The sequence below is a fragment of the Arachis hypogaea genome, chromosome 14 (assembly GCF_003086295.3).
Source record: "Arachis hypogaea cultivar Tifrunner chromosome 14, arahy.Tifrunner.gnm2.J5K5, whole genome shotgun sequence".
In the NCBI taxonomy this organism is placed as follows: Eukaryota; Viridiplantae; Streptophyta; class Magnoliopsida; order Fabales; family Fabaceae; genus Arachis; species Arachis hypogaea.
Window position 1 is genome coordinate 90,055,472 of NC_092049.1, and position 10,165 is coordinate 90,065,636.

Sequence of the window (10,165 nt, forward strand, 5' to 3'; positions counted from 1 at the left end):
TCAATTCTAGAGAGAGAAGCTCTCTCTTCTCTCTAGAATTAGGGTAGATTTAGTTTAATCCCTCTTAGATTTAGGTTTTAATTCTTGTTTTGATCTAGTTTCAACTATTTTTCCTTGTTTAATTGCCTTGATTCTCTTAGTTTATTTTGTTAATTTCTCATTTGTGTCACTTTTAGTTTCATGAACCTTTGTTATTTTTTATTTCTATTAATAAAATTTGATGTTTTCATGTTTAGTGATGTTTAATTGAGTTTTTATTATTGTTATCTTGCATTTGGTAGCTTTAGATTTTATTATTATTGCAATTTTATCATACTTTCATTTTATGCCTTCCAAGAATTTGTAGAAATGTCTCTTTTAGTTTTAGAGTAGATTTCTACACTCTTGCTTGAAATTGAGTAATGAAGGTGACCTTCATGTCTTTAATGTCCGATATTGGTTGGTGATTGAGGGTTGTTAGTTGTTCTTGTTTTCATTGACGAGTAAGACCTATGGATTAAGATTGACTATGCCTATTTGACTTTCTCACGAGGCTGGAGATGACTAAATAGGATTTACTCTGGATAATCACCATGTTCGTGGTCAATGACTTGAAAAGAAAACCTTGATTCTTGGTGCGCAAAATTAGAACTCGCACAACTTAACCGGCAAGTGTACCTGGTCATCCAAGTAATACCTCAGGTAAGTGAGGGTCGATCCCACGAGGATTATCGGACTGAGCAAGCAATGGTTATCCTGTTGGACTTAGTCAGGCAAACAGTAAAAGAGATTGTTGTTGAAAACATATAAATAAAGACAATAAAGAAAGCAATAAGGATTTGGTGTAAAATCAATATAGGAAAATAGTTATGGTCTCAGAGATGTTTATCTTTCCGGATTAAAACTTCTTACTAACTATTTTAATAATGAATGATTCATTCTATGGCAAACTATAAGTGATTAAACCCTAATCCCTTAGTGATTTAATCTCCTCTAATCCTCATCAGACGCCACTCCCGTGGTCATTCAATTCGAACTGGAGGGTGAAGTTCAGAGCGCTAGTTTATACCACAAAGGCTCTAATCACTCCAATCCTGGCTGAATAGATGTTGCGTATCCCCATCAGGTTGTGGGATTAGCCGTCTAGGAGGTGTATTCTCAAGCTGTAATTCAAGCGAGATAACTCTCCCGAGAATCACAAGAACTCATATAGAAAAAAGGGTCATACTCCCGTTCCACCCAGTTTCATAAGATTAAGAACGAAAACAACACCTTAAAATTGAATCAAACATATATTTAAATAGAAGAATAATAATCTTAATCCATAGAAATAAACAGAGCTCCTAACCTTAACCAGGAGGTTTAGTTGCTCATAACTTATAGGGAAAACAGGGTTCTGAAAAGTGCGGAAGGAAGAAGATCCTAAACCTAATTGATCTTTTCCTTTAAATACCAACTTAATAATAAATGCTAAATCTAAAAGATATTATTTGTAAATAAATATTACAAAAAAAATAAAATAAAATTAATAAGTGATAAATCCACTTGGAGGCCCAAAGAGGTGTCAAACGGGTTGCTGCTGGTGTTCAACTTCAGAACTGGGCGTTGAACGCCAGAGGAGGGAAGCGTGCATCTCTGGTTCGTGCCCTGCTGGTGGCAAATGCCAGGTGGGCGTTCAGCGCGCAGGGAAGGTGCTGCCAACATTTTCCTTTCTTACTCCAGGGTTCTCCAAACTGCTCCGAATTTCACCTAAAAGCATAAAAACACAAGAAAAACTCAAAGTAGTATCCAAAGGTAATTTTTGCACTAAAATCAAGTAAAAGTAAATAAAATCTAATTAAAAATAGTATAAAAATGACTAGAAAAAGGGTATAAGATGCTCACGCATCAATTCTCCATCCTTGCGAGGAGTGTCTTTTAGCATTTATACTTTCTTAGTTGTTAGTTTTACTTTCTTATCATTTAGTTTCTCACCTATTTATTCACAAACCACCCCCGTACTCATAACCGATAACACGCATACCTCATTGCAATTCCTTTGAGAGATGACCCGAGGTTTAAATACTCTCGATTTTTATTGGTTTGCATTGTGACAAACAAAATTAAACTTTGATTCGGGTCATTTGATGGTTTGGAACTATACTTGTAACAGAACTATTTTGTGAAATTCTGAACCGACGTTTGGCTCGCATCAGCCAGCTGATACCCCTCTACCACCTCCCATTGTACGGTTGACGATTTGGCCTGATGGCAGAACAGTGTAAGTATCACTTTAAGTCTTCTATATGCTAAAATAATCTGACTATTGATTCTAGTTTAGTGAATTTAGGGTTGTAGGTTTGAACTGCTGAAAGTGTTTGATATATCGTGATTAGTGATTCTTGATAGTTGATACTAGTTTTAGTAGGTTTAGGGTTGTAGGTTTGAATTGTTGAAAGTGTTTCATATTTCCTAATTATTAAATTGCTGAAAGTGTATGATTATTGATTCTAGTTTAGTGGATTTATGGATGTTGATTCTTGATTATTGCTTGTTGTTCATTGATTGTTGATATTTGGTGTTGTTTAAGTTATGCATTCCAGTTATAGATAAAACTCTGTCGAAATTTCTAAAAAAATCTCTATATATATTATGGTTATTTGCTTCTGAAGTTTTAATTTATATTGCCATATTGGTTTGTTTATGGATTATTGATAGATTTGCGCCAAACAACAACGCATATACTCAAGAGATTACCAACGTCGTCAAGTTGATGTAAGACTGCTACAAAAAGATCCCCTCTGAGACCAGAGAGCGATGGTTTTAGAAGTGAGTGATAATTAATTTTTTTCAAACCTTTTTAGCTAGTTGATATCCTCTATTTTGATTAACTAATTTTAAAGTTTCTTTGTGTAGCTGCACTTTATATAGGATGTTGAGCACGATGTCTTCATGAGGGAGATATACGACCATCGAATGGGTCGGTGGCTGCAACAGATACTAGAGGATGTTCGTGAAGGGTGAGACCACCTCACGACTTGGCTCCTCTCAGAAATCAAGAAGGCTCTGTTAGTTCATTGGGAGATTGATGGGGGATTCAGGCATTGGCGTCTCAGAAACAGAGCTAATAGGGCATCGCCAGGTCGTCTAAGTATACTGGCGGCTTAGTGACCTTCATGAAGACTTAGGCCAGGCTGGTATGTAGTTTCTTTAATTTTGTTATTAACTTAGCATATTCTTTTACATATCATTACTAGGCATCCTAATCATATTGTTTCAATGCAACAAGTGTAGTCGAAGTCGTTGGATCACGATGCTACATTGGCGGAGACATTTAAGTACATCCACACTTTGAAGGAGAACAAAGAGAGATTTGTTGATCAGCGGTCTCAAGATCATTATGTGAGTAAACATCTGATCTTGTAATATAAAATTAGATATTAAATGTATAGTTGTCGTACTAATCATAATAACATGTGTTACACAGGAGTCCTACACGCAGAGATCAGAAGCCGCGACTCAGCAATCTCAGCAAAGTGGGGAGGACACCGATGGCTCTGCTACTTCAGTCGTTGATCCCGATGTGGTTTGGCGCGAGACCGCCTCAACGCCGTACAAGAACCATGTATACGGGCTGGGGTCGTTCTTTGCCAGCAGCCTCCTCACTTCCACGTTAAGGCTATCATCCGCCTCTACTACCAGTTGAGTCGTCGACCCCGAGGAAGGCATTGATTTGAGGCTGCAGGTGCAGGAGCTCACCCGCAGCCTTCACGAGCAAGCTCATATAAGGAGAGGTATCAAGAGATCCTCACACGCGTGATAGACACGGATGACCTCAGGCTGGAATAGAAGGAGAAACTGGAATGGCTTCAGTAGATGGAGGCTCAGATGAAGCTGTACCAGGTTCAAATGCGCACCGCTGGCACACAGACATCACCGCATTCTGCACCACGTCAGTAGGACCATGGGAACGACGACGACGACGACTACGACTACCTGGATCTTTAGTAATTATGGCTTCATTTTATTGTTTCATTGTATTTATTTGATTTAATTGACTTTTAATTTATTTGAACATTTGATATTTAATAATGCATAATTGGTTTATATTATTTATAAATTGACCATTAATTTTGTGAAAAATATATTTAAGTTAAAAAATTAAAATTAACTATTTATTTCTCATTTTTTTTAAAAAAATGACATTACTGTCGGATTTATTGAGGGAATAATCTGACGGTAATAGTGCAGAAAACAACATATTGTGGTGCCAACATTATCGTCGGAAAAAGCCGCCGATAATCAAATAATTTTTTGGGCAGGTACTCTGTTACAGAATCTTATGGTAATTACCGTCGAACAAAAAAAATCTGACGATAACTATTTACTAGCGAGGTTTATATCGTCCGATTCCTTCTGCCAGTAAATCTGACAATAATAACGGTAACTTAGTTACTATTAGATTTTATATGTATTTCCGACGATAAATTCAACAACACACATCTTTTTTCTTGTAGTGCGATGAGTCATTGGATTAGTAGTTAACCAATAGGTTATCAGTCAAACTATTTGATTTGATAATAATTAATATACAATGTAAATTTTAAAACTGTTCACAATCATGATATCAAAATTTAAATACATAAACTAGAATTTATTTTTACATTTATAATTATAGTGTATAAACTTAAAATGCAAAATAATATAGTATAAACTTCTATTCGGGACAGATAAGCCATCCTGTTCATGCATGTCGATGGATTAATTTTGCCTTTGTGTCTAACAGAATAGGCTTTGGCAGCGATTAAAGTACCCTAGAAATAGAATGATCAAATTTTAGCATTCGAGGTGTGAGTTCCAGCACTGCACCAAACAGCTAAGATTGCATGCCATTAAAGAACCAAAAAGGTCGTGATTGCATAATTCACGCTGGCAAAGTTAGTACCTGCAGAAAAGATGAGACCAAAGAACCTACTCATTCATATTAGGTGACAATAATCAAAGACAAACAACCACACACAAACATAAATGCTTTGTGGACACATATTCTTGCATCCCCACTCTTGTAATACTTTTTCTTTCTTTTATTATTATTATTATTATTATTATTATTATTATTATTATTATTATTATTATTATTTCTGTACAAACAACACAATTATTTCGCATAAACATATTATCCTATTCTTGGATAATGCAAGATATAGGATGTTTGAGCACTCAACGGAGATAGAGAAATCTAATGTACTCCTCTTCATTTGTCTCTTTTATTTATAAATATTATTTAAGATAATAATTAAAATTTTATTGAAGATATAAATAACTTTTTCAAAAGGGTATTGAAATTGACAAAAGATGCATGACAATGGGAAGAAGAATAGTGCATAAACATTTCTCTTGAATCAGATAAACTATAAAATTTTAGGATTTGTAATATGTGTTGGCATATAATTCAAGAGATTCTTTACTTGTAGATTAAAGCTGTTGTTGCAAAATAGTAATAAATCATGTTTATGAGTTGTTTTAAGGAACAACTTAAAATTCTTTTAAAATTGAGATATCTAAATTTATACAAAAAATTTTTGAGATTTTGGTAGACTTCATATTAGTTTGATAGCACTTTTAATTTGTAGTATCCACCAAGTTTAATTCGAGATGTATTAAAAGGAAGCGTTTTATGAGAAAATAAACGATATGCTCAAAAGGAGGAGGTAAGAATTTAAAAGATGTACACATACAATAATATATACCAGTTCGATTCAAAATGCTTACGTCCAATAATGATTAAGAAAATTTGAAAGTTTTACTGATTGAATAAATATACAAGTAAATATTCTTTATATTAAGTCTTTTTGGATTAAAAGTTTGATTCAAATAGCATCATAATCCAATCTAAAAAGTTTAAATATTTTATTTCTCCAAACCTTCTCTTTGGTCTGCACAATAACTTAAATTTGTTTTTTACCAATTTAAGAACTTCAAATATTCTTTTTTTAAGTTTTTTTATGTTTAAGCAGTAGTTTTTATTGATTCCTCACCAACTTAAGAACTTTAAATATTATTCTTTACTTAATTTTTCACAAGTCAAAATAGTGACTTAAATTAGTTTGTTACTAACCTATGAATTTTAAATATTATTTTTTCAAATCTTTTTAAGAATAACCTCTAAATAATTTAAAAATGCGATAAAAATAATCAATAAATATTATATTTATAAATGACAAAAACTTTTTTATTTAGCAAACAACTTATCCATTTGATCCAAATTTTTTAACAATATTTCAATAAATATTTAAAAAGTATACAAAATAAATTCAGAGCAAAATTTAATCTCTAGATATTTCTTTTTATTTTTCAAAATAGTGTGGACATTCATAAAAAAATATAAATATTAAAAATAAAAATATCTTATTTTTCTAATAGTGCTCGCAAAAAATTACATCAAAATCTGATTTCTAAAATCTTTTATTAGAATATATATTTAATTTGTAATTTTTTTATCGTATTTTTAAATCTTTCGTAAACTTATTTGTCATTCATATTTTTTAGGATTATTTTTGTCATTAATGTATACTTCTGAATATTATTTTGGTAATTTATTCAATTTAAATAATATTTTTTTCTTAAACCTTTTTAAAACTAAAGATCACTATTGGATCAATTATTGCAAGGTAATTTATAAAAGTTCAAAAACCCAAAATTTGAACACAGAATTTTGAGAAGTTTGCAAACTTAGTAATCTAGATTCGGATGTGTTACGGATCCGACCCACGGATCCACGACCCGGGGAACAAACCCGAACCCGTTTACTCGGGTCCGACCCACCAGACTCTTCTAGAATAACCAAAATCGGCCCTCTAAGACTCCTAACTGACTTTTGAATTCAAACGTATCCCTTATCTTAACCAAACAAGATAAGATAAGATAACCACCGTCACCTATAAATAGAGGACCCAGGTCCCTCCAGGTATTCATTCATTCCTCACACCTTATACCTCTTAGATCCATTCTGACTTGAGCGTCGGAGTGTCTTTGCAGGTACCTCCCCCTATTGCTCCAGTCAGACAATCCGGCATCCGCTTCGACCCGCAAGTTTCCGATCCATCTCTCAACTCGTACCGGAGACATTCAGTACATTGGCGCCGTCTATGGGGACCAACGCCGGTCGAATCGGAATGGCGTACGGATTTGAAGAGCATTCCATCAGCCGCCAAGACGACTCCAGAACGCGGAACCCTGGCCTACCCCCAAACATCAAGAAACCATACTCCACGGAAGGATAGCAAGCGTCGTCCATGACAAAGAAAACGCTGCTATCATCTCAAAAACCTGACTTCCCGAGAATCCGGAAGATAGATCAGCCCAAATAATCCAAGAACTCTGCCACCAAAGAAAAACACAATACCGGAAACGGAAGTCACTCGACCTCCAGATCCAGATCTCGCCACGGCAGATCGCCAGAACGGCGACACGCCAAGAGACATGATAGAAGCACCTCGCGTGACCAAAGATACGACAGATCACCAGAACGGTGACACAGCAAAAGATACAACCGAAGTATCTCCTGCGACCCCGTTCACACGGACGACGACCGACGACACCGAGAAGCCAAGCGCACGAGAAACGAACACACAATAATGGGAGCTACTCCCTTCACAGAAAGGATCTTAAAAGCAAAACTCCCCAAAGGTTTCGATAAACCCACGGACATGAAGTACGACGGAACCAAAGATCCCCAGGAACATCTAACGGCCTTCGAAGCCAGAATGAACCTGGAAGGGGCAGCCGACGCAGTCTGATGCAGAGCTTTTCCGGTAACCCTAGCTGGACCGGCAATCAAATGGTTCAACGCCCTGCCAAACGGATCCATATCCAGCTTCCACGACATCTCACGAAAATTCATGGCCCAATTCACAACCAGGATCACTAAAGCTAAACACCCCATCAGCTTACTAGGGGTCACACAGAAACAAGACAAATCCACAAGGAAATACCTCGACCGCTTCAATGATGAATGCCTAACGATCGACGGACTCACGGATTCCGTCGCAAGCGTCTGTTTAACCAACGGGCTCATGAACGAAGACTTTCGCAAACACCTTACCACCAAACCAGTATGGACCATGTACGAAATCCAAAACGTTGCCAGAGATTACATTAACGACGAGGAGGTCAGCCAGGTCGTCGCCGCCAATAAACGGCAACATAGCAACGCCCAAAACGGTAACTCGGCGCCCCGACATAACCCACCACCCAGAGAAAGTCAGAAGGACCACCCTAAGCTGACGAGCACAAACCGACCGCCCAGAATCGGCTAGTTCTCAAATTACACACCCTTAACAGCCCCAATTACCGAGATATACCACCAGATAGCAGATCGAGGTATTATCCCAAAAGCCCGACAACTGAAAGAAAGAACGGGCAGCAACAAAACCCTCTATTGCGACTACCACCGAGGTTACGGGCACAGGACACAAGACTGTTTTGATCTCAAAGACGCCTCGAACAAGCCATAAGAGACGGCAAGCTCCCAGAGTTCGCTAAAATCATCAGAGAACCAAAACGCGCGGTAATAGACAGATCGCCAGAAAGAGAAGGACGCAACCCGAGAACGCAAAAACAAACCCCCAAGGAAAATCCAGAAGAAGACCCAACCATAATAGTAAACGTTATCACAGGCAAAGACGTGTCAGGCAAGTCGAAATCAACACTAAAAAAGGACTTCAAAGTCCTGGCCGTCAGAGACCAAGCCCCAACTACTATCGCCGACAAAATGATAACTTTCCTACCCGAGGACTGCCAACACGGCACCTCAGCCGAAGACGCACCTTTTGTCATCTCGGAAAGAATCGGAACGGGATTAATTCGAAGAATACTGGTGGACACCGGGGCAGACTCCAACATCCTTTTCCGAGGAGCCTACGACAAGCTCGGGCTACGCAACGAAAACCTTCAAACACACCGCAACGGCGTCACGGGACTGGGGATAACTTTCTCAAACCAGACAGTTCCATCACCCTCCCCCTCACCATAGGAACAGGCAACCAAAGGATGACAATTCTATCTGAATTTGTGGTCCTAAAAGACTCCACCGCTTATAACGTCATCCTAGGGAGAAAAACAATCAATGACTTCTCTACCATCATCTTTACCAAATACCTCCTTATGAAATTCATAACGGAAGACGGCTCCATCGGGACTATCCACGGAGACCGGGAAGTCACGGCAGAATGCGACAACACCAGCCTAGCTTTACGAAAAAAGTCCCGCGACGCAGCTGGAATATTCCTAGCCGACCTGGACGCCCGACAAGATGGCTAACCCAGGCCAGAACCAGAAGGTGACATGGAAAAACTACAGGTAGGGAAAACCAAAGACGAATACACCTTCATCAACAGGAGCCTCCCATGTGACCTTAAAGAAGATCTTTCCCAATTTTTGAAAGAAAACAAAGACTTGTTTGCTTTCACACCAGCCGATATGCCGGGGATAGACCCCGACTTAATGTCCCACCGGCTAGCAGTAGACCCCAAAGCCAAATCCGTGGCATAAAAGAGACGAAAAATGTCGTCGGACCGAGCGGCCGAGGTCAAGAGACAAGTAAAAGCCCTACTCGAAGCAAACTTCATCAGAGAACTACCCTACACGACATGGCTAGCAAACGTCGTACTAGTAAAAAAGTCCAACGGAAAGTGGCGAATGTGCGTCGACTATACGGACCTCAACAAAGCCTGTCCAAAAGACGCCTTTCCCCTACCAAACATAGACGGATTGGTAGACGCCGCATCCGGCCACCGATACCTTAGCTTTATGGACGCATACTCCGACTACAATCAAATACCCATGCACCGACCCGATGAGGAAAAAACAACATTCATCACCCCCGACGGGACGTACTGCTACACAGTCATGCCCTTTGGCCTAAAAATGCCGGAGCAACCTACCAAAGACTCGTCAACAAGATATTCCAGAACCTCTCCGGGTCCAAATTAGAAGTCTACATAGACGAGATGCTCGCCAAAACTGAATCAGGCGAACAACTCATCAGCGACCTCAGACTCATAATTGACACCCTACGAAAGCATCGAATGCGACTTAACCCGACAAAATGCGCCTTCGGATGGAGGCAGGAAAGTTCCTCGGATTCATGATCACGCAACGCAGAGTCGAAGCTAACCCAGAGAAATGTCGTGCTATCCTCGATATG